This window comes from Crocuta crocuta, unplaced genomic scaffold, assembly GCF_008692635.1.
Source record: "Crocuta crocuta isolate KB4526 unplaced genomic scaffold, BGI_CrCroc_1.0 scaffold248, whole genome shotgun sequence".
NCBI lineage: Eukaryota > Metazoa > Chordata > Mammalia > Carnivora > Hyaenidae > Crocuta > Crocuta crocuta.
The window spans coordinates 1,774,302-1,801,215 of record NW_027532409.1 but is presented as its reverse complement, the minus strand read 5'-3'; the positions used below and the strand labels follow the sequence as shown (position 1 = coordinate 1,801,215).

The window sequence follows — 26,914 nt, the reverse complement described above, 5'->3', positions numbered from 1 at the left end:
TCCCGTAAATGGTAAAGTACTAGGAGAAGCCATCCAAAAAAGACGGCCACTAAAGGCCCTGGAGCTGTGCTGGATCCAGCAGTATTACTGAATTAGTCATCTAGTGCCTAAATAATGTGCACAAGAGACCACAAAATCTTGGTTGGCATACAACAATACGCATTTAACTTCCCCTCAGGCATCTGAGTTGGGTTGACTCTGCTTTAAACAACGGGTCTGCTGGGGTGACCCTGCTCTACTGTCTCACTCTGAGGTCCATGCCTAAGGGGCTGCAGCTACTCAGGGTTCTTCTCTTGGTGATCACAATGGCATGAGAGGACAAGCCCATGAGGATAAGCACACTGCAAACGTGCTTTCATGTCTACTTGTGCTTTCATGCCACTGGGCCAAGGCAAGTCCTGTGGCCAAGCCTAAAACGAAGGCACAGGGATAGAATTCCACCCATGAAGTTATCCCAAGAGTATGAATGTAAAATACTACTGCAGAGAAGTAAAAAAGTGGGGCCATTGGCTCAATCTACCATACCATTCCACGTCACTTTTCTAAACTAACTTGGCCTAAATCTGTTTCTTGCAACTGAATGGATCTAACTAAAACACAAGAATTAAGAAAATTCTCTAGGAGCACTCACATGGTATACTGGGAGCACCCATTCCCCAGTGCAATGGAACCCATCTCTCACTTCTCCCCTTTAAGAGGTCAGATACCATCTGAACTGTTTTTGTTGAAATATTTCTAATTGAAAAGGGGTTAAATGGGACACCTGGGTGGCTCAATCGGTGAAGAGTCTGACTCTTGATTTCGACTCAGGCCATGATCTCACGGTTGTGAGATGGAACACCATGTTGGGCTACTTACTAGGTGTGGAACCTGCTTAAGGCTCTCTCCCTTTCTCTCTGCTCCTCCCCTAGTCATGAGCATGGGCACTCTCTCTCAAAATAAACATCTTTTAAGAAGTTAATGTTTTTTTAAAATTTACTATTAAAAATAATAAATTAAAAGGGGTTAAAAAAAAAACTCTTATGAAAGTCGAGGGGCACCTGGGTGGCTCAGTCGATTAAGCAGATCACTTTTTGGCTTAGGTCACCATCTCAATATTCATGAGTTTGAACCCTGCATCCAGCTCTGTGCTGACAGCCTGGAGCCTGCATTTCTCTGTCTCCCTCTCTCTCTGCCCCTCCCTGCTTGCACGCTCTCAAAAATAGAAAGAAAGAAAAGAAAGAAAGAAAGAAAGAAAGAAAGAAAGAAAGAAAGAAAGAAAGAAAGAGAAAAGAAGAGAAAAGAAAAGAAAAGAAAAGAAAAGAAAAGAAAAAGAAAAGAAAAGAAAGGGAGGGCGGGAGGGAGGGAAGGAAGGAAGTTAGTTAGTTAGTTAGTTAGTTAGTTAGACATGTCTAGAAAATATGGCAGCAATAGCTCAAGGATTTCCACAGACTGAAGATGCCTAAAACATGCAGACCACTCAATGAAGGTACAGAGAGTTTCAAATCAGTCTGTCGGTCCTGTGGTCACAGGTTTTCTATATCCCGACCTTTTGAGTACTGTCAGCACCTAAGAAACACTTTTCTAGAATAGTATTTTCTACCTAGTTTGTAAAAAAGAAAAATGTCACAAACCACAAACAGAAAAAAACAGTGGGTAGAGTCAAATCTTAAGATCAGAGTAGATTGAAATGTCAGAAAAGAGAATGAAAACAAAATAGAAAAAATTGGAAAGTTAAAACATTTAATTTGCTGGGGGTACAAGAAATACTGTTTACTGGCCTAAACAAAGTTTTGAGAAAACCAGTCTTGTTTCTTCAAAAAGAAAGCAAAATGTGGAGTACACTTTTGACCTATGACCTATTTCAAACAATGAACTTATTCCTTGTTAAGTGAATTAACAATGACTCAGTAAGATCTGTTAAAAGAAACTTACTTTTCAGTAAACAGCCAAGCAAGTCAAAGACCAACAGAAATATATTAATATAAATAGAAATGAGAGCCACAGTGCACACTACATTTGACTGTTGTTCAAAAATTTTTAAATGCTTACTTCCGACCCAGCATCCTGGCAAAATGAAATTCATGGTCAAGCAGCCCACCAAAAAGGGATGGAATAAACAGGCATTGGGACTGCACCGGCCTCAACAGGGGTGCAGCCATGAAAACACTGGGCATGCTTCCCGACACCCCTGCTTCATAGTAGGCTCGGTCTAACATGAGTGGGCGCGAGCTAACAGAACTCATTCAACGCTGCTTGAGTTCTCTTAATAGCCTAGAAGCTTTAAAGATCTAATTCTCGAAAAGGATCTTGTAACAGCGACTCTAGGATACAGACCATTATAACACCATTATAATAAACATCATTACCCTAAAAACCTCAAACTTCCAGTTCCCAGGTACCTGTAACAAGCATCATCTGCTACCACAGCATTCCAATGCAGATTACAACAAAAGCAGTCCCTCCAAAATTCATCCTAATGAGTTCTCTCTGTCTCTAAAGAAAAAATTTAAGACGTGACTATCTAAAAGCACTTTCTTAAAAGAGGCTTCATTAACAGAAAGAAAACCCCCACCCACCACCCTCTTAGTGGCCACCACAAGAGAAAATTCAAAATCAATCCTTCTGGCAATTTCCTTCCCCCAAGGAGGGGGAGACTGAGGTGATCTGATTGAGAGACAGCTCTCTGGTATTCAAGCGTGATACAGGAGAATGCCAAGGCTGTTCAACGCCAGCCCAATCAAAGAAAAGGGTTAGACAGGTAAGAGGGACGGGATTTGTTCAGAAAAGGAACAGGTTATTAAGAGTTATGAAAGCTGTGAGACTATCTTCTTTGTGATGTCCAACTGACATTTGAAGTTTAGGTTCTGTTCTTCCCGGTCCTTATTTTCACTCTCTATTAACTGATAAAATACCACAGTGTGAACGGTGTTAGACAGCAGAGCCAAGGCTCATGGACCCATGTGTGCAGATGAACCCTTATCAACTACAGAGAAGGCCCAGCTCTCATGGGGGTTACACCAGACTGCTCTACAACCTGCTTTTCTTGGTGCTGTCCCTGCCCAAACCACCCCCCCCCCCACCGCACCCCCCTAGCTGCTTTCCTCAGGTGACAACCCTCACAGAGCCCAACATTATGGCGAATTCTCAAACCTGGTATTATGAACTGTGTAAGCCCCTCCACAAGCCAGATTCACATGCTGATGCCCTAACTGCCAGTACCTCACAATGCGGCTATATTTGAAGACAGGGTCCGAATCTAATATGGCTGATGTCCTTCTTAAAAAGAGATTAAGACACAGACAGCACAGACAAAAGCCCACATGGGGACATGGTGAGGAGGACTGCAAGCCAAGCTTTAAGAAGAAACCAAACCTGGCGCCTTGATCTTGGATTTAGCTTCCAGAATCGTGAGAAAATTAATTTCTGTGAACTCCACCCAGTCTGTGGTATTTTGTTACAGGAGCCCCAGCAAACTGATACAATAGGGGACACATGTGGAACACATTTTGCTACAAAACCCCATGACTAGAGACAGACGCTGCATCTGGATGCACCCTCAGGGAATTTTTGATGGCTTTATGGGACATCTCAAGTCATCTCAATTACTGAAAAAACACCATGTTCATAACAAGCATCTCTGTAGTTTCACCTCACCTCATAAAACTCTTCCTCAACATCAACAGTAACACACTGCTGGTTGTTCCTTCACTACAGCCATCACCAAATTTCACTTCCATTCCCTGCCTTCAATGACACATTGATTATCATTCCCTAGGGTGATCTTCTCTCATGGCTCCAGCCAAAGACAGAAGTCAAACTTACACACCAATGGTTTCCTCAAAATTTCTTCCCAAAGTGGTATTTTTGGCATTCCTACACCTCTTGATCAATCTAAAATTAAAAATAAGTGTTCATCTCCCTCACATGACTCAAAGCCCCTTGATGGTAAGAACTTATGTATCTGTGATCCTCAGGCCCGTGCAAAGCACCTGGTATATGGCACTTGTAAACGTATACCGAATAAATGAATGTCAATCCTCAATGGCATAAATCATATGTGATTATTCTAGGTCTCTTCCTAGCAGGGTCTCATGACCAGTTAATAATCAGTGCTCCCCAACAAGGTGGATGAATCCCACAATCATAAGGCTGAATAAAAGAAGCCAGATACAAAACAGTACATTCTCTAGGATTCCACTTCAAGTTCAAGAAAAGGCAAAATGAATTTTTGGCGTTACATGTCAAAATAATGCTGGGGAGGACTGGGGAGTGGGGGGTATGAGCATTATCAGAAAGGGGCATGAGGAGGGTGCCTGGGTGGCTCAGTCAGTTAAGCTTCTGACTTTGGCTCAGGTCATGATCTCATGGTTTGTGAGTTCGAGCCCCATGTTGGACTCTGTGCTGACAGCTGAGAGCCTAGAGCCTGCTTCAGATGCTGTGTCTCCTTCTCTCTCCCCTTCTCTACTCGTGCTCTGTTTCTCTGTCTCTCAAAAGTTAATAAATGTTAAAAAATATTTTTATAAAAAAGAGCATGAGGGAACCTTCTGGGGTGTTAGAAATATTCCCTATCTTGATCAGAAAGTTGTAGTTACACAGGTATATTCACATGTAAAACTCCATCAAGCAGGATATTTGAGTACACTTTACTGAATACATGTTATACTTCACAAACCCAAATTCTATGGCCCTCACCTACCCTCCACCCCAAAAAGTCAAATGCTCAAAAAACATTTGGAGCTGAATGACCAAATTCTTTCTGAATGACAATAATTAATCAACTATTTTCACATAAGAGAAGAAAAATCTCATCAAGCAAATGCAATAAAAGCCCTGGGTTAGACCTAGGCTACAGGGAACACCATCATCCCCTCAGACAAGCAGGCATTCATTTCTGTCCAAAGTTGCAGCATGCCTGCATGTACACAGGTAGCATTTTTTGCCTCTTACAACTGGCCCAAAGCATAATCCCTAGATGTACAGCCCTACTGCTGAAGGCTAGGACCCCAATGGCAATTCAAAACACTAGGAGAACAAAGGGAATTTTATAACTGGAAGTTCTTTCTACTGAATTAATCTAGCCACATGGTTGGGGTGCCTAGGTGGCTCAGTTGGTTAAGCATCTTCACTCTTGATTTTGGCTCAGGTCATGATCTCACAGTGCAGGAGGTGAAGCCTCGCATAGGGCTCTGCACTGATGGCATGGAGACTGCATGAGATTTTCTCTCTCTCTCTGCCTCTCCCCGTTTGCATGCACACACACTCTCTCTCAAAGTAAATAAAATTAAAACATTTTTTAAAAATATAAAAAAAGAGAATCTAGACACAGGGTCAACTAATCGTTGACAAAGCAGGAAAGAGTATCCAATAGAAAAAAGACAGTCTCTTCAACAAATGGTGCTGGGAAAACTGGACAGCAACAAGCAGAAGAATGAAACTGGACCACCATACACAAAAATAAATTCAAAATGGATGAAAGGCCTAAATGTGAGATAGGAAACCATCAAAATCCTAGAGAAGAACCCAGGCAGCAAGCTCTTTGACCTCAGCCACAGCAAGTCCTTACTAGACATATCACCGGAGACAGGGGAAAGCAAAAAATGAACTACTATGACCATCAAGATAAAAAGCTTTTGCACAGTGAAGGAAACAATCAACAAAACTAAAAGGCAGGCTACAGAATGGGGGAAGAAATCTGCAAATGACATTTTGGATAACAGGTTAGTATCCAAAATCTATAAAGAACTTATCAAACTCAATACCTCCCTCCCAAAAAATAATCCAGTGAAGAAATGGGCAGAAGACATAAACAGACATTTTTCCAAAGAGGACATCCAGATGGCTAACAGACCCATGAAAAAATGCTCAACATCTCTCATTCATATCAGGGAAATACAAATCAAAACCATGATGAGATACCACCTCACACCTGTCAGAATGGCTAAAATTAACAACACAGGAAACAATGGATATTGGTGAGGTTGCAGAGAAAGGGGAACCTTTTGCACTGCTGGTGGGAATGCAAACTGGTGCGCCCTCTCTGGAAAACAGTATGGAGGTTCCTCAAAAAGTTAAAAATAGAACTACCCTATGATCCAGTAATTGCACTACTAGGTATTTATTCAAAGGACACAAAAATACAGATTCAAGGGGCACATGCGCTCTGATGTTTTATAGCAGCATTAACAACAGCTAAATGTGGAAAAGCCCAAGCTTCCATCAACTGATGAATGAAGATGTGTTATATTTACACAATGGAATATTACTCAGCCATTAAAAAGAATGAAGCCTTGCTATTTGCAATGATGCGGAGGGAGCTAGAGTATATTACACTAAGCAAAATAAGTCAGTCAGGGAAAGACAAATACTTTATGATTTCACTCATATGTGGAATTTAGATAACAAAACAGATGAACATATGGGAAGTAGGAAAAAAAGAAGGGGAAAGGGCAAACCATAAAAGACTCTTACCGATAGAGAACAAACAGGGTTGATGGAGGGAAGTGGGTGAGGGATGGGCTAAATGGGTAATGGGCATTAAGGAGGGTACCTGTTGTGATGAATCACTAAATTCTATTCCTAAAACCAATATTACACTATATGTTAACTAGAATTTAAATAAAAATTTGGAAAGGGGTGCCTCGGTGGCTCAGTTGGTTGAGTATGTGTCTCTTGATTTCAGCTCAGGTCATAATCTCAGGATAGTGGGATGAAACCCCGCATTGGGCCTCACGCTGAGCATGGAGCCTGCCTAGGATTCTCTCTTTCTCTCTCTGTCCCTCTCCCCCCTTCACACTTGCTCTCTCTCTTTAAAATAAAAAAAAGTTTTTAAAAATTGGGAAAAAAAAGAATCTGGTCACACTGGCAATAACATTCTGATGGGAGCTTCTGTCCATCTCTCTAACAATTTTCATTTAACTATTCTGCAACTGTCCACCTACCTGCAAACTCCTACTTATCTTTCAAAACCCAAATTACAGGGGCACCTGGGGTAGCAAAGTCAGTTAGGCATCTGACTTTAATCTCAGCTCAGTCATGGTCTCTCAGTTTGTGAGTCTGAGCCCTACATAAGGCTCTAATATGCCAGTGCAGAGCCTGCTTGAGATTCTGTCTCTCCTTCTCTCTGCCCCTTCCCTGCTTGTGCTCTCTCTCATTCTCTCAAAGTAAATAAACTTAAAAAAAATTTTTTTGTTCTAAAATAAGTAAAAATTAAGAAACCTAAGTAGGATGTTAACTCTTCTGGGAAATTCTTCCTAACCTCCTTAGCCTCCTCTATGTTTCCTTTTCCGTTATATTGAGTTTCATGCAATTCAAATACTGGTTCTTATCTACCTCCCCCTACTACACTGTGATCACAGGTATTACCCCCAGCGCCAGCACCAAGTGCACGGCAGGGCACACAGGGGCATGTAAATGTCTGCTGAATTGACTTGAAATCGGACTACCATTGGACAAGCCCTACCATATAAATGTCCAACTCTAGAGTCCTAAAATAAGTAGTATTTCCCAGATAAGGCACATTCTGTACTCAAGAGGGAGTGAAAAAACTATAAATATTCTCTAGGACAATGTTATTTTTAGTATTGTGGTCAACAGCCTCTAAGAGTGAACTTCAAGGTGGCAACCTGAAGACGAACTGACTTAAATGAAGCCCATGGGCTGTGCCAGTTAGACTATGCCCCTGAAAAGAGGTATGGCACAGAAGACATGGTCCCAGCAGCTGTGGGTTCATCACTTCAAGGCAGGGTCTCCAATGCCCTGCACATTCCTATTACATGTAAGAACAAGTAACCGTGTGCTCCTGAACGAGTTTCTTTACCTCCCTATGCCTCAATTTCCTCATCAGTAAAATGAAGGGGTAACAGGTTATCTATTACCTCACACTGTTTGAGAGGAGTCAATGAGAGAATAAATATAAAATGCTTAGTACCTAGCACATAGTAAGCACTCAATAAAAGTCTGCTTTAATTATTCTGCTGCTATGGATAGGAGGCCTGAGCTTTATTTGGTCCTATCATATTCCTGCCCTGCCTCTAGCGCTGGGACCAAAATTAAACAAGGGCAAAATTTCCTTTCTTGGCCTTTCTACCGCTGGCTTCCATGTTTGCACAGGTGACACTTCCTTGCTATATGCAGGGCTTCCCTCCAACCATGAATACACTGCGACAAAGCAAGCTACACCTCATTCTTTACACTCTCTTCTTCCGTTCTAATAAAACCTGAGTTGTTTCCTATTTCATTTCCTCGGTGCTCTATACTCTTCTAAGAGATTAATGACAGCAAATTAATCAAATACGCAGATCCTTATAGTCACTCTGTCAAATATTCCTATGGATAAACCCATTAAATAATGAGGAGATCAAGAATTTCAGGCTCGGGGCACCTGGATGGCTCGGTTGGCAGAGCGTCCGACTTCGGCTCAGGTCATGACCTCACAGTTCTTGAGTTCGAACCCTGCAGTGGACTCTATGCTGACAGCTCAGAGCCTGGAGTCTGCTTCAGATTCTGGGTCTCCCTCTCCCTGCCCCCTCTCCTGCTCACACTCTCCCTCTCTCGAAAATAAACACTAAAAAAATAACAATAATAAAAATAAAATAAAGAATTTCAGGCTCTACTATGTAATGTTAGATCACTGTTCTACCCCAGCCTTCATCCCCCCCAACCCCAACCTCTCTTCCTTCCCTTCTTTCAAGGGGAGTAAGGGGGTGCTGGCACCACAAATCAGAGAATGAAGTTACCCATTTCACCTTCCTGGGAGGCAAGCTGCTTGGCTGCCACCAGAACAGTTTTACATGTGGCTTAAAAACCTCACTGCAGCCTTCCCCTGCCATGAGCTCCCCAGGCTTCATCCCACACCAAGGGGGAAAACTGCCACACGGGCATTTACTGAAACAAAATCCGACAACTACCATGAGCACAGTGGCTCGGGCTCTGCCCACCTCTTTCTCCCTGCCTCTCGAGAGGATGTTTGGTGACCTCTAGACCCGCTACACCAGGGCAATGCTCCTCCTGTTGGCCGTCATGCTCTTGCAAGAAGTCTATGGGTCATAGGGGCACCCGGGGGGCTCAGTCGGTTAAGCATCTGACTTCGACTCAGGTCATGATTTCACAGTCCATGAGTTCCAGTCCCACACTGGGCACTGTGCTGACAGCTCAGAACCTGGAGCCTGCTTGGGATTCTGTGTCTCTGCCTCTCTCTGCCCCTCCCCCACTCTCTCACTCTCTCAAAAAAAACCAAATAAACATGCAACTTAATGGATCACAACCAGCATTTATTTTTCTTTCTCCCTTTTTTTTTTGGAGAGAGAGTGTGGTGCACAAGTGGGGGTGGGGCAGAGAGGCGGGGAGAATCTCCAGCAGGCTCCATGCCCAGCACAAAGTCTGACACAGGGCTCAACCCCACAGCCCAGGGCTCAACCTGTCAACCATGAGATCATGACCTGAGCTGAAATCAAGAGTCCTACACTTAACCAACTTTGCCACTCAGGTACCCTCAACATTTCTTTTTAAATTAAAAATTTTACAGAATAAAAACAGGTGACTTTATAGTAGAAAATTATCTTAATAAAAGTATTTTTAATTTTTTTTGAGAGATAGAGAGCATGAGTTGGAGAGGGGCAGAGAGAGAGGGAGGCACAGAATCCAAAGCAGGCTCCAGGCTCTGAGCTGTCAGCACAGGGCCTGATGCAGGGCTTAAACTCACTGACGGTGAGATAATGACCTGAGCAGAAGTCGGATGCTCAACAGACTGAGCTACCCAGGAGCCAAAATAAAAGTATTAAAAAAAAAAAAAAAAAATACAGTAGATACAGGGCATCATGAGTAGTAGTAAGACTAAATATTGAGTATTAATACCTCTTAATTACATATGTGTATATACTGGGCACAATATACAGTTGTTATTACTGTGAGTTGTGGCTACAGCAAGATTACAAAACTAGTTACGGCAGTCAGGTGCAAGCCTAAGGTAAACTCTATGTAGACAGGAAAGTTAGCAAGCGGACTCTTCGGCCTGCTTTGTTTCCAGCCATTAGACCACCACTGGTACAGGTTAAAACAGGCATTGTCAATGGAGCAATATCACTCCACAGGGAAAAAAAGTGGTTCTTGAGGGTTAAAATATCTTACTTGTTCATGTATGATACAGACATACACACAGTATATACACAAATATACTATATATTCGTGGTATTAAAATTTCATGGGTAGGAGGGCAATAATGCTAAAAAAAATTGTCTAAAAGAGCTTCTTAGGGTAGTGATAATGAAAAAGAAGGTTGAGAAACACTGGGTTAAAAGAATTCATTCCATGAAGCCTAACTTCCAAGACTCCATCCTGTGCAGGAAATGGTGATGCTACTAGCAAAGCTTTGCCTTTGGCTCACCTGTTTCCCATGAGGTATTGGGGGAGGGGAAGAGGAGGGCAAGGGCTGAAAGGGGATAGGAGCCTAATATTCCTAGTTCCCTAATCAAATATCATCTCATTCTCATCCTCCATCCAATATTCAAACCAATGCTCAGGGTACACGAACAGACACACAGCTCAGTTTTGCATGTATAGCAAACAGCTGCAGATGCTGAGATGTGGCTGGAAAGGAAGGTCTGGAGTACAGAGGATGGTGAGAATGGAAACTGAGATTCCAGGATTATAAACAGTTGAAGCAACAGGAAAGAAGTCTGCTTAGGAAGGAGTGAAAAGACCAAACACACATAACCCCTGGAAAACTTAAAGAGGGTGGGGGCAGGGAGGTTCCTAATAGTTAAAAGAAAAGAAAAAAGAAGAGAAGAGAAGAGAAGAGAAGAGAAGAGAAGAGAAAAAAGAATAGGAAACCCCATGAATTACATAAAGACAAGGTCATGATAATCAGTGGTCCTCAAGAAACAGCAGAAGACAACTAACTTTAACGTTCAGATGATTTAAAGTCAACTATGAAAATCTTCTCCCAAAGTCCCATTAACACTATCACATTTTCGGGGCACCTGGGTTGCTCAGTCGGTTAAGCGTCCAACTTCAGCTCAGGTCATGATCTCACGGTTCGTGGGTTCGACCCCCGCATCGAGCTCTGTGCTGACAGCTCAGAGCCTGGAGCCTGCTTCAGATTCTGTATCTCCCTCTCTCTCTGTGGCTCTCCCCTGTTTGCGCTTTCTCTCTCAGAAATAAATAAAACATTAAAAAAATTTTTTTAAAAACACGATCACATTTTCTTTTTCTTAAGCCACATTTTTTTTCTTTTATTTATTTTTTTTTACAAGTAGTTTATTGTCAAGTTGGTTTCCATATAACACCCAGTTAAGCCACATTTTCTTAATTGAGCATCTCGGCAACAAGAATGGCTTTGATCCTAAAATGAAAACTACCTCTGTTCAGGATAAAGCCTCTCCTGGCCTCAGGAAGATGTGCACAGTCAGGTCTGCACGAGCTGCTGGGTTCCCCTTTGGAGCTCTGCCATGGGTCTCAGAGGGCCAATTCCCAGCTGGCCACGAGAGAGCATGAAGGAGGCCAGCCGGGGAGAAGGATGAGAAGCTGGGCCTCACTGCCCCTAAAGAGGTTTTCATTTCCATTCCTGAAGTCCTGCAACTACCAGATCACACTAATCGATACTGGAATAGAAGGATGCACGACAACTTAACACAACGCACGGCCCTAAACTGGACTGGAGAGCAGGAAGAATAAAAAAGCAGGAAGAATAAAAAAGCTAGAGAACAAGTGAGCGGTGAGATTTAGACACAGATTCTATATTAGTTATATGTCAAATGTCCTGAAAGATGTAATTATAATTATGTGCCCTTTCTTTAAAGATAAAAATGCAAAAGTATTTAAGGGTGAAGTGTCATAATGTCTGTTGCAAGTAACTCTCAAAGGACATGGCTAAAAACAGTGAGGACGCACAAGTAAGCAAGCTAGTGAAAATTTGGCAAAACAGTAATTCGTGAATCTAGGTAAAGGGGACATGGGTGTTAAATGGTACCATTCCCGTAATTTTCTATAGGTTTGATGTTTCTCAAGATACAAATGGCAGGAGGGAGGTATAAACAACATCGACTATTAAAAAGTTTTTAATTTCTGTACGTTCCAGCTCCCCTCTACTGGAACAGAGAACGCAGAATTCACACAAAAATGATTCACAGTAGGGGCGCCTGAGTGGCTCAGTCAGGTGAGTGTAGGACTCCTGATTTCAGCTCAGGTCATGATCTCACATGAGGTCATGCCCTGGTTCAGGCTCTGCACTGACCATGTGGAGCCTGCTTGGGATTCTCTCCCCCGCCCCTTCCCCACTGGTGCTCACTTGCTCTCTCTCCCAAAGAGAGCGTTTTTTAAAAATGATTGATGGCATTTTTAAAAATATTATTCCCACTCAGAAATAAGTGTATTTGGCAAAGAAAAATTATTTCAAGTATACAAAGCAAGTCAGACTCTATACCACATGGCTAAATTCATGAGTTAACACAGATTAACAGAATCTAGTGTTAAGGTTCCCTTTCCACATGTTGTGAAAGATAAACCGTAACAATACTTAAAGAATCTTGGGGTGTCTGGCTGGCTCAGTCGGTGGAGGGGGTAACTCTTGATAAAGCAAATCCATAGGCAGGCTAATTGTTTCAATCATTGAATTTTAACCTCCTAAATCTTTAATCAGAATTATGAGGAAGTAAAATAGACCAAGAGGCACCTGGGTGGCTCAGTTAAGTTAAGCGTCTGATTTTGGCTCAGGTCATGATCTCTCGGTTTGTGGGTTCGAGCCCCGCATCAGGCTCTGTGCTGACAGCTTGGAACCTGGAGCCTGCTTCTGTGTCTCCCTTGCTCTCTGCCCCTCCCTGGCTCACTCGCTAGCGCACACTCTCTCTCTCTTTCTCAAAAATAAACATTAAAAAAAAACAGAGCAAAATGGTTTTTTTTCTATCCACTCACTAAAAGAATTTCTATTTAATAACAAAAAGCAGCAAAAGAAATAAAATGCCCTGAATATTCAACTATGAGTACCTGAACAAAAGACAACTAATCAAGGCAAATATTTATTGAGAACCTACTATGCATAAACCTCTGAAGGGTTCAAAGTACAAAGACTCGACTTTGTCCCCTGGGGGCCACAATTTTGTTAAAAACAAACAGAGATATTGAAACGTCTTCCCTTGTCCTGGTTCCCAATGTCTCCTTCTCTTCTAGCCCGCCTCCTCATTTATAAACCTGCCATCAGGCCCTTCAAACCACAGGTTCTCAAACCTGGGTGGCACGCTGGAATCACCTGGGCAGTTATCAAAAATCCAATACCTGGGTCCCTTGAGGCTCTAGACAATCGGATTTTATTGTGTGTGGCCTAGGTACTGGTATTTTCTAGAGCTCTCCAGGTAATTCTAACATGCAGTAAAATTTGAGCACCACTTGATCTCTACTGCCCACATACAGAATATAATCTACTCCCCGGCAATAAAACCTCTCATGATTCCTCACTGTCCACACAAATCTCAACTCCTTATCATCATCTTCAAAGCCTTTCTGTGTCTTCAAACTTATTCCTGCTCAGGCCCCGTGCCCATCACAAATCCATAGGCCGCCACCACTATTTCAGCTACCCTGACTCTCCACTCCGCACCACCCCCTCGCAGGATACTGCCCACGCATAAAAGGCTCTCCAAACTCACAGACACCAATTCCAGTCTCTGACTACGATCCAAATCAACTTTCAAGAGCCAATTTAAAAGTTTCTTGCTTTCCAAACTCTTAAACAACTTCCCTTAGTAGATGTTTGCTCCCCTTCTTGCATTCCAACAAAACTTTGGACATTTATCTAATTGTCTAATTTGACATTTATCACGGTGTTTGTAGTAGCAGTTTACATTTCTCTCCCTTCTAACAGACTGTGCATTCCTCAAGGGCACAGACCATGTGCATTTGTCTTCAAGTTCCTAGTGCCCAGTCATGGCTGAAACACAAAGCAAGTCCAATAACTGTTTACCAAATAAACGGGTATCACATACTTGTGGGATAAACAACGAACAATCTGAGAAAAGACAAAGGCAGTTCAATATGAAATGCCAAATTCGCTGCATAGGCCAAACCTGATTCCGGAAGTGCAGACGGGAAAGAGGGTGTGTCTGGCACTTACAAGGGGGATGGTCCCATGAAGGCCCCGGGACCTTAACTCAGGTCTCAGAGGAAGGAAATTATCTAAACAGTCTGAGAGCGAAGAGCAGAGGCTTGTGAGCGTGGAAAACGGCACAGATACAGGTCAGTGCACATGAAAAAGCCACTAAGCTCAGCTTTGGGTGTCCTCAAAAGATACCCTAAGAAAAATATGAGAAATGAATCGTGCTATTCCTAGTTATATAAACCTGTTCTGTCTCGTCATCCTCTTCCCAGTCCTTACCACCACTTGATACATTACGGTTCTGTATACTCACTCACTGTCACACAAGCTCTACAAGAGCAAGAACTTCCTTCGGTTTCTGCGGCCTCCCCAGGGCTTGCTTACATCAATGACTAGCACATAGTAAATGCTCACTATATATCTGCTGAATGAACATGTTTATTACAGGCCTCTGATCTAAGGCTTCCTTTCACCTGGCGATTTCTTTCGTACCACACCCAGTCTCTACATCCAAATCCTGGCTATCCTTCCAACCTAATAAAAGCCCTAACTTAAAGTCTTCTCCGATTCCTCACTTCCCTCTTTTCCCAACTCCCAAAGGACACTTTTTATAAGCTACCTTGCAATAGCACAATTATCAGTGCAGGTATTTATGTATATCTTATCTCCCCTTTATACTGTAACTTCTTTGAGGGCAAGCTCTAGGTCATTCCCCAGCTCCCTCCCCAGAGCATAGTGCCACGTAGAGCTGTTCAGCAATTCCTGCTAAATAAAAGGAAAAATTAAATTAAATGTGTCATAAAGCCTTTAATATCTTAACATCAGAAAGATTAAGATCAGTAATGTCTTATCTCTATTCATCTGGGCCCTGTGATACCTAATTCTTTGAAATTATAATATCCAACACTTACATGATGCTTACAATGTGCCAGACATTGTTCCGAGACTTTACATGAATGAACTCAATCCTCAAAACAATGACAGGAGATATGTAGTGTACAGATGCGGAAACTGAGGAACAGGGAGGTTCACACAGCCAGTAAGCGGCAGAGCGAGGATCCAAACACAGCCGGTCTGGCCACAGAATCAATGCACTTAACCACTATGCTGCAAGGCCTTGATGACTGCCAGGCAGCCTCCCATTCTCAAAGCTGAATGGGGCCTTCTGTGAACTTTGAAAATATTAGAGACGCAAGGATACCTAAGGCAAAGAACTATCCCCGTCACATGAAAGATGGAATTCCAGAAGGCAGTAAAAGCAGATAACAGACGACAGAAAAGGAATGGAGGTTTCTGCAGTGCAACTCTGGGAAAAGTAAATACTGGTGAGAGATCCTGGGACCTGGAACTTCAGGAGCATCTGTAAGAAGGGATGCAACAGACAAGTAAACACAAGCTCTGGCAGGATGTTATCATGGGCAGAACCCATATTCTAGACATAACAGTGGGTGCTGAGTTGGTACAGCATAATGGCAGAAAACTACAGAGCTTAAGAAAGAAGGGCTCAAAGTGCCTCGGCTACTATTTCTGCCAGACAAGTGAACCTAATTCCTTTGTCTCCATTTCATCAACTGTAAAATGGGCCAGTATCAGCGGTTAGCCATGAAGATCAATGATGATAATACATGTATGTTTACATTAACCGGGATGCGCTTGGTTTTTGCTGCAGTTAAAACTCCATTTAAAAAACTCAGTGGTTTAGGGGCGCCTGGGTGGCTCAGTCGGTTAAGCGTCCAACTTCAGCTCACGTCATGATCTCACAGTTTGTGGGTTTGAGCCCCGCATGGGGCTCTATGATGACAGCTCAGAGCCTGGAATCCTGCTTTGGATTCTGTACCTCCTTCTCTCTCTGCCCCTCCCCTGCTCATGCTCTGTCTCTCTCAGTCTCTCAAAAATAAATGTTTAAAAAAATTTTTTAATAAATAAATCATAAATGACCAGTGGTTTAAAGCATAGGCTTACTGCTTACACTATATAACCACTGAAAATTTCTTTCAGAAAAAAAGATGTATTTGCCTAGAAGTGTCTCACATCACTTGTACTCAACTTTCAATATCCAAAGCAAGTCACAGAGCCATGTTCAATTTCAAGGTGATGGAAAAGTACTATCCTACCACGTACCCAGAAGACAACCAAAAATAGGGTATCAGTGAGCAGCCCTAAGAACCACACCATGAAAGAGTGGCACACCATACCTGGCACACAGTAAGCACTCAATGATTGGCAGCCGCTATAATTATCACAATAATTGAGGGGTCTGGGAAAAACCTATTGTAATAATCCTAAATTAAAAAGGTGAATGAGTATGCAGATGTGAAAAAAAAAAACTCATTCACATTGTTTGTAATAAAGCAAAGGTAAATTTACAAAGGATTTCACAACGATATAATGGAGGGACATGCCAAAAAGTTTCTAGTAAACAAAAAATAGTAAACAAGAGTTACCAAAATAGTACCACAAGCCTTTTACCATGATATAAAAGGGAAAGATGTGCCAAAATACTTCTAGTAAATAAGACATAGTAAACAAGAGTTACCAAAATAGTACCACTCATTCCTACTCATTTAAGACATGTAAAATTTCATTGCTATCTTTATTTTTTTTGAGAACATTAAAAAAAATTATTCAGCCTTTCACAAATTCACTTCTAAACTCAGAACCCAATTTCCCCTATTTTATCCCCGTAAGTTCTTAAGGAAATTCTCCCACAGGGGGTTCCAGGACCTTAATCATCAGAGTCAGGGAAAGAGTCCTATTTATTTAGTAAAATAAGAATTGAATTCTAAGCCTGACTCGGCTATGGGCTTTAGTTTAGAAGAATCTAGTTGAGATGCTGAATTATGTAAGACCTGATAATTCTAAAGCTTAAACTAGAAATAATGCCACAAGCACAGCCCTAATAGTAGCAACAAAGCATAGTTCAAGAATGAGGACAGGGATGGGGCACCTGAGAGGCTCAGTCGGTTAAGCCTCCGACTTCTGCTCAGGTCATGATCTCACAGTTCGTGGGTTCGAGCCCCGCATCGGGCTCTGTGCTGACTAACAGCTCAGAGCCTGGAGCCTGTTCAAGATTCTATATCTCCCTCTCTCTCTGACCCTCCCCTGCTCACGCTGTCTCTCTCTCTCTCTCTCTCTCAGAAATAAATAAAACATTAAAAAAAAAAAAAAAAAGAATGAGCACAAGGGCAAGCCAGAGAGCATCCAGGGAGAGCCCTGCTAGCATAAGTGCTGTGTTAGAGCGGATAAGGGCAGGCAGAGTACGACTAGTATTCTGTGTAAATAAGGATGTGTAAATAAGGAGACTGGTATTTGTCCAAGACTGAAATCAGTCTTTTAGTAACATGTCATACAACATTCCAGTCCCAGCCCTGGGAACCAGTGACAGTGATGGGAACAAACTGGAAGCAAGGAACCTCCAAACACTTTAAACTTAAGATCTGTCAACTATCAGATCTCAGTACCAACAGTCGAGGGTTTTCAATTCCCTAAGACTCCAAAGCAAGCAGTCCAAATATATACCTAGAGATCAAGAACTTGAAACTCTTTGGAGAAAGTCAGACACAACAGTCCAAAGCAGCATGTTACAAAATGTTAAGCCACACCAATCAGTGATACTTGTGTCATTTTCATCTATGTAGAAGCTCCTACCCAGACAACCTACCTGGACTTCTCACTCACTGAGAATGTAAGACCATCCCTACAACAAAATGGGAAATGGTGTTTTTTCATGAACACCAATGGAAGACAACACATTAATTCATACCATAAACAAAGTAAATGACACTGTGGCATTAATAATTTTGCAATTCCCGCAGCCCTATCCATGATCTTTAAGGAACCTACCCACTCACTCTCACAGTGTGAGTGTATCAACAATATGGGACACCCCTTACTGTTCTCTTAGGCTTCAAGAGCGCTGCCTATATGACTAACAATCTCCTGCCTGAAAACCTAAAGGCTGGCAACATATTTAATAAAATTATGGTACTATTAGAAAAGACTCACTGTGTCTGGACAGCATTTCAAAAAGCTATGATTCTACATGTGCATCCTCATTTACTTTTATAGCTATGTTTCCTTCCACTTGTCAATCACAAAACAATCTCCAATCCTGCAATGGATATCGATCAATAATATATTAGAGTCAATGCTATCCTTGACTTTTAGGAGTTTAAATATGAAGCACAAGTAGATGGGGATAGAGGCAGAGAAGCATATACAATCTTGCACAAGTAAAGGAAACCTTTTACCAATCAATTTTTAAATATATCGGAAGGGGACAGAGTATAAGGTTCAATCTTTCAAGGGATCCTCGGTGGATATTATTAGAAATAAAGATTACCTTTATAAAATGAAAAACCATCCTCTAAGTAACCAAAAATACACTCCATAGGAAAAAATCTCCATTAACTACTCTAGCATAATGAGAACTCTCAATAACTGGTGCTTTATATTGAGAACTAGAAAACTACAGGATTTCACTTAAAAGCTTAAATCTTTATATGAAAGAAAAAAGCTTCAGAAGTCTTATTACAAGACATTATGCATGTTAGTCACAGCCATAAAGGGTCACAAGGCCTCACTAAAACAGCTACCCTGCTGTTTGCAAAACCTTTGTGACACAGATCTAAATTTATTTTCTGACCCTACTATTTTCTTAACATCAAATCAACTTTTAGATAAAAATAGGTAAATATAAATGGGCAAACAGTGCCAACTTTTAGTGTATTATTTGCTCTCATTTAAAGTCTAAAGCATAGTCTTGTCCTATATTCTAATTTCTAATCCACTTCTGCCCCCCAAGAAAGGGGGACCCTAAATGATCTAAACCTATGCTGTCTAATGCCACTGCCACTAGCCATATGTGACTATTTAAATTAACTAATATTAAATAAAATGTAAAATTATATTCCTCAGTCATACTAGCCACCTTTTAAGGGATCAAAAGCCACAAGCGATGGGTGGGTCTCACATACATAAGACATTTTTCATCATAGCACAAACTTCTACTGGACAGTGCTGATCTTAAAGAATGTTTCTTTTTTATTTTACAACAATGTTTCTTAAATTTAAATGTGCACAAAAGTCATTAATATAGCTTGTTAAAACAAAGATTACTCGGTCCCCACCCCACACAGTTTATTTTGGTTGGTCTGGTAAGTGGCTCCAAAATGTGCATTTCTAAACCAGCTGCAAGATAACGGAGGTTACCTATCACCTTCAGTACTGCTGCCTATGGTTAAGAACTACTTTTTGTTTTTTCCCAATCCATCGTAGACTTAATACGTTATAAAACACCAGAAAAATGAATTACCTGGAAAAAAAATTTTTAAAGAGTATACTATAAACTTACATTTTTTATTGTTAAACTCAACAGACTAATTTTTCTAAAAAATGCTACAAAAACATCTAAATGCTTCCAGTTCTATACTTAACCTGGTCGCAGGCAGGTAACAAACAGCCTGTAGACCTGCACCGATCTGCAGACTAACACTGCAGTGCCCTGATCTAGAAGAACTTATTTCACATTTGTACAATTATCTGTTTGGAGTGCTCATTAATGATCTCTTTCACATCCCCTATCATTTCCTCAACGTAGTTTTACAACTCAAGGTAAAAATGTTAATTCTGTTAAGCAGAATACCGAGTCCCTTAAAAACGATACTACAGAGGGTTTACTTAGAGAAGCAATCTGGGGAGCCTGGGTGACTCAGTAGGTTAAGGGTCCAACTTTCGATTTCGGCTCAGGTCATGATCTCAGGGTTAGTGGGTCAGAGACCCACATCAGGCTCTGCACTGACAGCTCCAAGCCTGCTTAGGATTCTCTCCCCCTCTCTGCCCCTCCCCCACTCATAGACTCTATTTTTCTCTCTCAAAATAAATAAACTTAAAAAAAAGCAATCTGATGGTGTTATTATTTATAATGTGATCTGATTCTGCCACATGGTCTGTAAGAATGATGCCTTGACTTCTTCAAGCTAACCTACAGCTGAATTTAGACGGCTACCTTTATAAGAATTGTTTAGGCCAAAATATACAAATGAACATTAATAAAGTCTTTTGTATTAAATTACATAAAATTTCTTTCAGTAAATAAAATCTATGATTTGGACCTAGCTTACTGGACATAACCTTTCGAAGAATTTTTTTAAGTCTATTTGTTTATTTTGAGGGGGGAGGAAGGGCAGAGAGAGACGGAGAGAGAGAATCCCAAGAAGACTACACACTGTCAGCGCAGAGCCCTACACAGGGCTCAAACCCACAAACTCTGAGATCATATCCTGAGCCAAAATCAAGAGTCGAATGCTTAAGCGACTGAGCCATCCAGGCACCCTTCAAAAAATTTCTTAGAATACGGCTGGTTTCCTTGAACCCAAAGTAAATAGTCCAAGCAAACTTCTTCACTTGAGTACACTTAGGGAAGGACCAAATCAAATAGAATCCCCTCATAGGAGTCAATGCCCTTCACTGATCTGCCTCAAGCTTAAGGTGTTTTCCTCAATCTACATATCAAACCAAAGAAATGGATTTTTCTTCTATTCAACTTCTGATCTGGCCCAACAAATGAACTTCTCTAAGAAAATCTCCAGGATTTCTCAAGTTTGGCCATTTCCTAGAGACTACTTTTAGAATTTTCTTGTCGCTCTAGAACATTGTTTTACCAATTTGCTTCACTTCTTCTTAAGCAAATTATAAAATAAGGCTCTAAGAACTTTAACATTTCATCCTCTTTACTACAGTAACATTTGGTTTAACAGAAATCAACATATACGCATGTTATCTGTAAAATAAGCTTACATGTTCAACCAGACATTAAGAAAAATTCCACTTGAAATTAACAATATTGACAGAAAAGTTGCAAGGTTATCACATACAAAGTCTGAGGAATACAAAAATGGAGGGATTCTTTTTAACTGCTCCTCTTACAATGTTAGGGGGGAAAAAACCCTTTTCCTCCTAACATACTGAACTAAGCAGTAACTAAATGAATAAGGAGTATTCAAAGCAAGAAAATGTCAGGAGCTTTTGCCATGGCCACCCCTCCAGTCCCATCTGCAGAGGCACATGGCTGTGGCAGAGGCCCAGGAGCCTCTAAGACTGTTTTGCAATTGCCCTCATGTCTCCGCTCGAACCTTTACTCTTTTATCAGGCTGCAGGGGGCAAGGGTGTGGAAGAGCTTCCCAAGAATAAAAATACACGGCAGGAGGGGCGCCTGGGTGGCTTAGTCGGTTAAGCGTCCGACTTTCGCTTGGGTCATGATCTCGCGGTTTGCGGGTTTGAGCCCTGCGTCGGGCTCTGTGCTGACTGCCAGCTCAGAGCCTGGAGCCTGTTTCAGTCTGTGACTCCCTCTCTCTGGCCCTCCCCTGCTCACGCTCGCTCTCTCTCTCTCTCTTAGAAATAAATAAAAATATTTAAAAAAAAAAAAAAAATACACGGCAGGAGAGAATTCCAGGGATAACCCTTGCCTGGATGCTGCCTGGAGTGATTCAGAAGTACTCCACCAAGCCCAGGCCAACTAATCAACTGAGATCACAATACCTCCTAAAGGGCAAAAAACCCCCAACAAAGTCAGCCTCCAGGAAAAGATTTTGCTCATACAAAACAACTGGTTTTGGAATGACCTAGATCAATGTTCCTTAATATTGTTTTTGCATGTGGGTAGGAAGAGATGGAGGAGAGCAGGGAGGATGGGAAAGCACGCGGGTAGAGGAAGGGAAGGTGAGTGTCACAGATCCCTTTGAGAATCATAAAAGGAATAGACTCACTGCTTGTGGAACTGCGCACACGCGCGCACACACACACACACACACAATTTTGCATACTATTTTGGAGAGTTCACAGACCAGCCAAAGACTCCCTAGGGGTCCACGAACGCCAGGACAAAAAGCCTCAACCTAAACAGGTAGGCACTAAAGACCAAGGTTACCACAGTAGTTAGACCTACTTTTAACCTGAAGCCTGACCTTTTACGTAAAAACAATCTTACAATTAAAAGGTATAGAGATTTCTGGGGCACCTGTGTGGCTCAGTCGGTTAAGCATCCGACTCTTGGTTTCAGCTCAGGTCATGATCTCACGGTTTGTAAGTTCGAGCCCGGCATCTGGCTCTGCACTGGCAGCATGGAGCCTGCTTGGGATTCTCTCTGCCCGTTCCTTGCTCACTAGCGCACGCACGCTCTCTCTCTCTTTCTCGAAATAAATAAAGAAAAATCTTTTAAAAAAAAATAGAGATTCCAAAAATAAAATACTTCAGTCACATAATGTAGAAAAAATTTTTTAATATATTTAATATTTACTGATAAAATATTTAATCCACAGAATAAGATCAGTGAATACTCCCTACAAAGATCTTTAATTAATAAAGGAGTAGGAAAAGAAAATCTCCCTTTACTTACTTAGAAAATTCAAATCCAACTTGTTTCGATTTATGTCCTGAAGTTATCTTAAAATTCTACATCCTAGTTTTCTGAAATTTTCATACACCATCTTAGTAGGTTAAGTTCTGAAATAGCTAGTGGGTAAAAACATCATGGATATCTATTGAAATATCATGGTTTTTTCCTTGCTAAAAATTTAAGTCCCTCGTTATGACTATAGAAAGAAAAGGTACATCAACTGAAAAAGAAAATGATTCCTCAAAAAAGGAACTATTTATGTCATATACATTATCAAAGATTCTAAAAGTCTCAATGATGGCAAATGGCATAAAGAGTAAGTGCATGAGGATGTAAAGAATCACTGTTACAAACTATAAAAACCAACTAATAAGGGTACTACAAGCAAAAAGAAACACTTTTCTCTGGGTTTTATGCACATAATTTAGTTCAGAAATGGGAACAGGGATGGATATTTTAAAATAACTCCATTTTACTACCTTCAGGACTTTTATGGAAGTAACAGAATTTCTCAAGAGGGTATCAACGCCTCCACAAAATGAACTAAAGAAAAGAACATTTTGGCAAGGAAAAAGTGACTGCATTCTCCCTCCGCACTTGGTGGTTACTGGTACCAGGCTGGGCTGAACTCTTAAGTGCCCTACAAGGGCCTCTCCTGCACTTTGGAGACAAGGAGGGTAAAAGGGTGCCCTTACTGTATTCTAATTTGACACATTCTTGAAAGGAAGAAGTAAAAATGTACCAGTGCATAGAACAACTTATGTTAGTTGACTTAGCTCCATACCACTAAAACATGACGGCACGCTCCAGCTTTTAAAGAAATCTTTAGAGGGTGGTTGGTGAAAAGAATATGTGCTTTGAATTCAGATGACCTGGGTTCAAATTCTGGCTCCAACATTTACGAGCTTTACTGCCTTTACATACTAGCTTTATAAGTTGTTTCATCCGTCCTCATGGAATGGCCACGAAAATGGAGACATTTTTTCATCTGCAGCCCCAGTGCCTGGCTGAGTGCTAAACATACACCAGCTAGTGCCAGCCTATTCAAGGCTAGTGCTTCCTGCTTACCTCACAGATATGTCACATTCTACTGGGGAAAAAGAAAATAAAACAAAAAACACAACACAAAACACCAAACCTGCTCTCTAGGAAATAGATACCTAACCCTTCCTATTATTTTATGTATTTCAAACAGTTTTCAATATAACTTGGTACAGGAGAATGCAGGCAATCCCATGGAATTCCCTGCAGCTTTTCACTTGAATTAGGCTAAAGTCTGTATGAGGAATGGAAGTGTAAAGTGAAACACTAAATATTTATTAAAAATAAAGCTATTTCCGGGGCGCCTGTTTGGCTCGGTCAGTAGGGCATGTGACTCTTGATCTCAGGGTTGTGATTCCAGCCCCTCTCTGTGTGCGGAGATTAATTTAAAAAAATAAAATCCTGGAGCACCTGGGTGGCTCAGTAGACTTCGGCTCAGGTCAGAATCTCACAGTCCATGAGTTCGAGTCCCACAATGGGCTCTGTGCTGACAGCTCAGAGCCTGGAGCGTGCTTCGGATTCTGTGTCTCCCTCTCTCTCTGCCCCACCCCTGCTCATTCCCTCTCTCCCTCTCTCCCTCTGTCTCTCTCTCTCAAAAATAAATAAAACATTTTTAAAAATTTAAATAGAATAAAATAAAATCTTTAGGGATGCCTAGGTGGTGCAGTCAGTTGAGCTTCAGCACAGGTCATGATCTCACAGTTGGTGGGTTTGAGTCCCAAGTAAGACTCTGTGCTGACAACACAGAGCCTGCTTCAGATTCTGTCTCCCCCTCTCTCTGCCCCTCCTCCACTTGTGCTCTCTCTCTCAAAAATAAACATTTAAAAAAATCTCAAAAATAAAATAAAATCTTTAAATAAATAAACCTATTCCTAACCTTGCTATACTGAAGGGATAAGGGAGATGAAAGGGAATGAAAACACAGTCTCCTCAGTTGATTTAGATCCTGTCATGGTCAAATACCGAAAATATTTTTGCAGGTAGAATCCCTGAATCCTCTAACCTGGTCAAAAGGATCCAGAACATGTTTAACTCCATTCAGCCATTACCAATGCAAAGTCTTTCCATGGAAGTTGAAAAACATAGGCCCCTACAGTCAGAATCAAGTCTGAGAATGTGGAACCCTTTTGCCTCATGGTTTAACACAGGAAGACATAACTACAACCTCTGCTTGGGGCAAAGCCATGTTTCCAAGAAAACCGAAACACTTGTCTGAAACTTCTATAACTCAAAGAGATCTCTAAGACACAGTGGCCCAAGCGTCTATTGTTTCTGACAAGTTCTCTGTAACATACTGGCAAAAATCACAAATGAGATCTGGTTTCTAAAGAGACAGGATTCTGCTGGAGATCTTTGGTATCTGAAATAGTTATAAGAAAAGTAAATCCATAAATATAAAAAAACTAATTGCCAAAGGATCTTCCAGAAATACAGTAGAGTTACTTGTGGCTCTCCCATTTCACTCCAAACTGGTCTTTCAACTTCTTGCGTGGTTGGCATCAAGTAACAGACTGATGAGTTCAGAGAACTCCCAACTACATCAATAAATTATAAAAATAATTATAAAGATAGAGAATCTTAGAAAGCTGGGGTACAAGGGATCACACTGAAAAACCATGCACGCTGTTCACAACAGAAAAGCTAAAATGTGACAAGCCAAGAAAGAACTGCAGGATAAAAGATGTGACTCTAGGCAGGCTAATACCACGATGAGACACAACTAATTTCACAAGAGATGGGAGATTTATTTTGCCCATGACCAGGCTACAGCAAGAACAGTATCATATTCTGGTTACTATAAAGGAGATTCCAAAGTTAGGAAAAAGGGGGGGAAATGTAAAGGTTAACTCTTAATAGTCCGTTAACGAAGAAAAAAGTTTAAATAATCCATCATAATTCATCAAGGAGATCTGCCCTGGGACAAAAAGAAGTCCAAAATTAATCATTTTGCCACTCCCCGTTTTCCCAGGCCTTGGGTTACAGTCACACATTGCTTACACAAAACCACCTGTTCTGGTTGGCATAAACCATGTTACTTGAAGATTCATGCCTAATCATTTTCTCATACATAGATCTCCAACCTTCTCCAACTGTCCTAGAGCCACAAAGTTCACAAAAACTATCTTCCGGAGGTTGCCAACTTGATCTACCAGTACGGCTTATCAACCGACTACTGTGCCATGCACAGTGAGTAACTGCAGATCTCCAGTAAAAAAGGAAGCTCACCATTAGCCTTGAGAGAACACTGCTGTGGTCCCTACCAAAGCTTTTCTAAGTACAAGGATATCCCCATAAAGTATGTCAAAATTTGGGGCCTAACGGGATTGTACTCGGATATGCCATATGAGAAACAGTAACTGAATCTCGGACAGTACTGCAGACACTCTGAAAACTACAAAAAATTTAAAACGTGTATCCTCTGTTTGTGGATCTGTTACACCAGAACTGAGCAGTTCCCAAGGGGTGGGGAACAAGGCACATATAATAGTTCCAGGGATGCCTGGAGATGCCAAGGATTCACTAGAATCCTCGGCCAGATTACTAATGGTCCATAAATCCTAATTTGGAGAACACGGGCCTACAAGTTGAAAATTGAATTATACTGCCTTATTAGATCCCACACTACCGAAACCACAGTCATATCAGTCATAACTGGAAATAGGAATACTTTATGTACACAAATATAAGTGCCTGCTTATGTATTTTTAATTGGATCAAATAAAACTGAAGCTGCAAACAAACTCAAATTTCAATTATCTCACCAGTGAGGGGATTTCCTAACAAGAGTCTTTTTAAAAACCAAGTATCTGCCAACCCTCTGCACATCTGACAAGCATGTCTCTGGAAATTAGGGAGCAAAAGACTCCGTTACTTCTCAACAGTGAAGGAAATAAATACCCTAAAGGGGACAGATTCCTCTTTAAAAAAAAAAAAAAAAAGGCTCAAACATGCAATCTAATAATGCACAAAACTTGGCTGCGGGGTTGCTGGACATCTCCAGGGTTCCAATTTTCGGGGCGAGTGCGCGCTAGTGCGTAAGAAGGGGGCGGAGGGGGAGCGCGCTCCGAGGACGCGCCGGGGCCCCCGCCCCCTCCCGGAGCAGCAGCCTGGCACCAGCCCACCCTCCTCCACCCCTGCAAACNCTTCCCCAAAATGGCTCCTGCAGCAGCCAAAATACAAACAGCTATTATTTGGTGAAGTTTAGCTCAGACACCCTGCAAGGACACCCTAACCCAGCTCGGACCCGCCTTCCCTGCCACGCCATTGGGCTTCGCTGGCCCAAAACACAGAGTCATTGGTCAGCCTAGCTGCCGCTCAGGCGGAAGCCCATTTCAAGCTTGCTTGCAGGGGCGAGTGATGGGCTCGCTCCATTGTGCTCGTATTTGCATGGATGTGATCGCGGCGATGATTGG

The 26,914-nt window shown here is 41.6% G+C and overlaps 1 protein-coding gene across 2 annotated transcripts in view; it reads right to left on the bottom strand.

Moving 5' to 3' along the window:
• Nucleotides 1–26,702, bottom strand: part of CHD6 (chromodomain helicase DNA binding protein 6) — a 197,955-nt gene extending 171,253 nt beyond the window's left edge. For both annotated transcript variants that reach the window (XM_077778892.1, XM_077778893.1), the window contains exon 1: nucleotides 26,652–26,702. The gene's annotated coding sequence lies outside the window, so the exon portion shown is untranslated. The remainder of the gene's footprint in view (nucleotides 1–26,651) is intronic.
• Nucleotides 26,703–26,914: the final 212 nt, after the last annotated feature.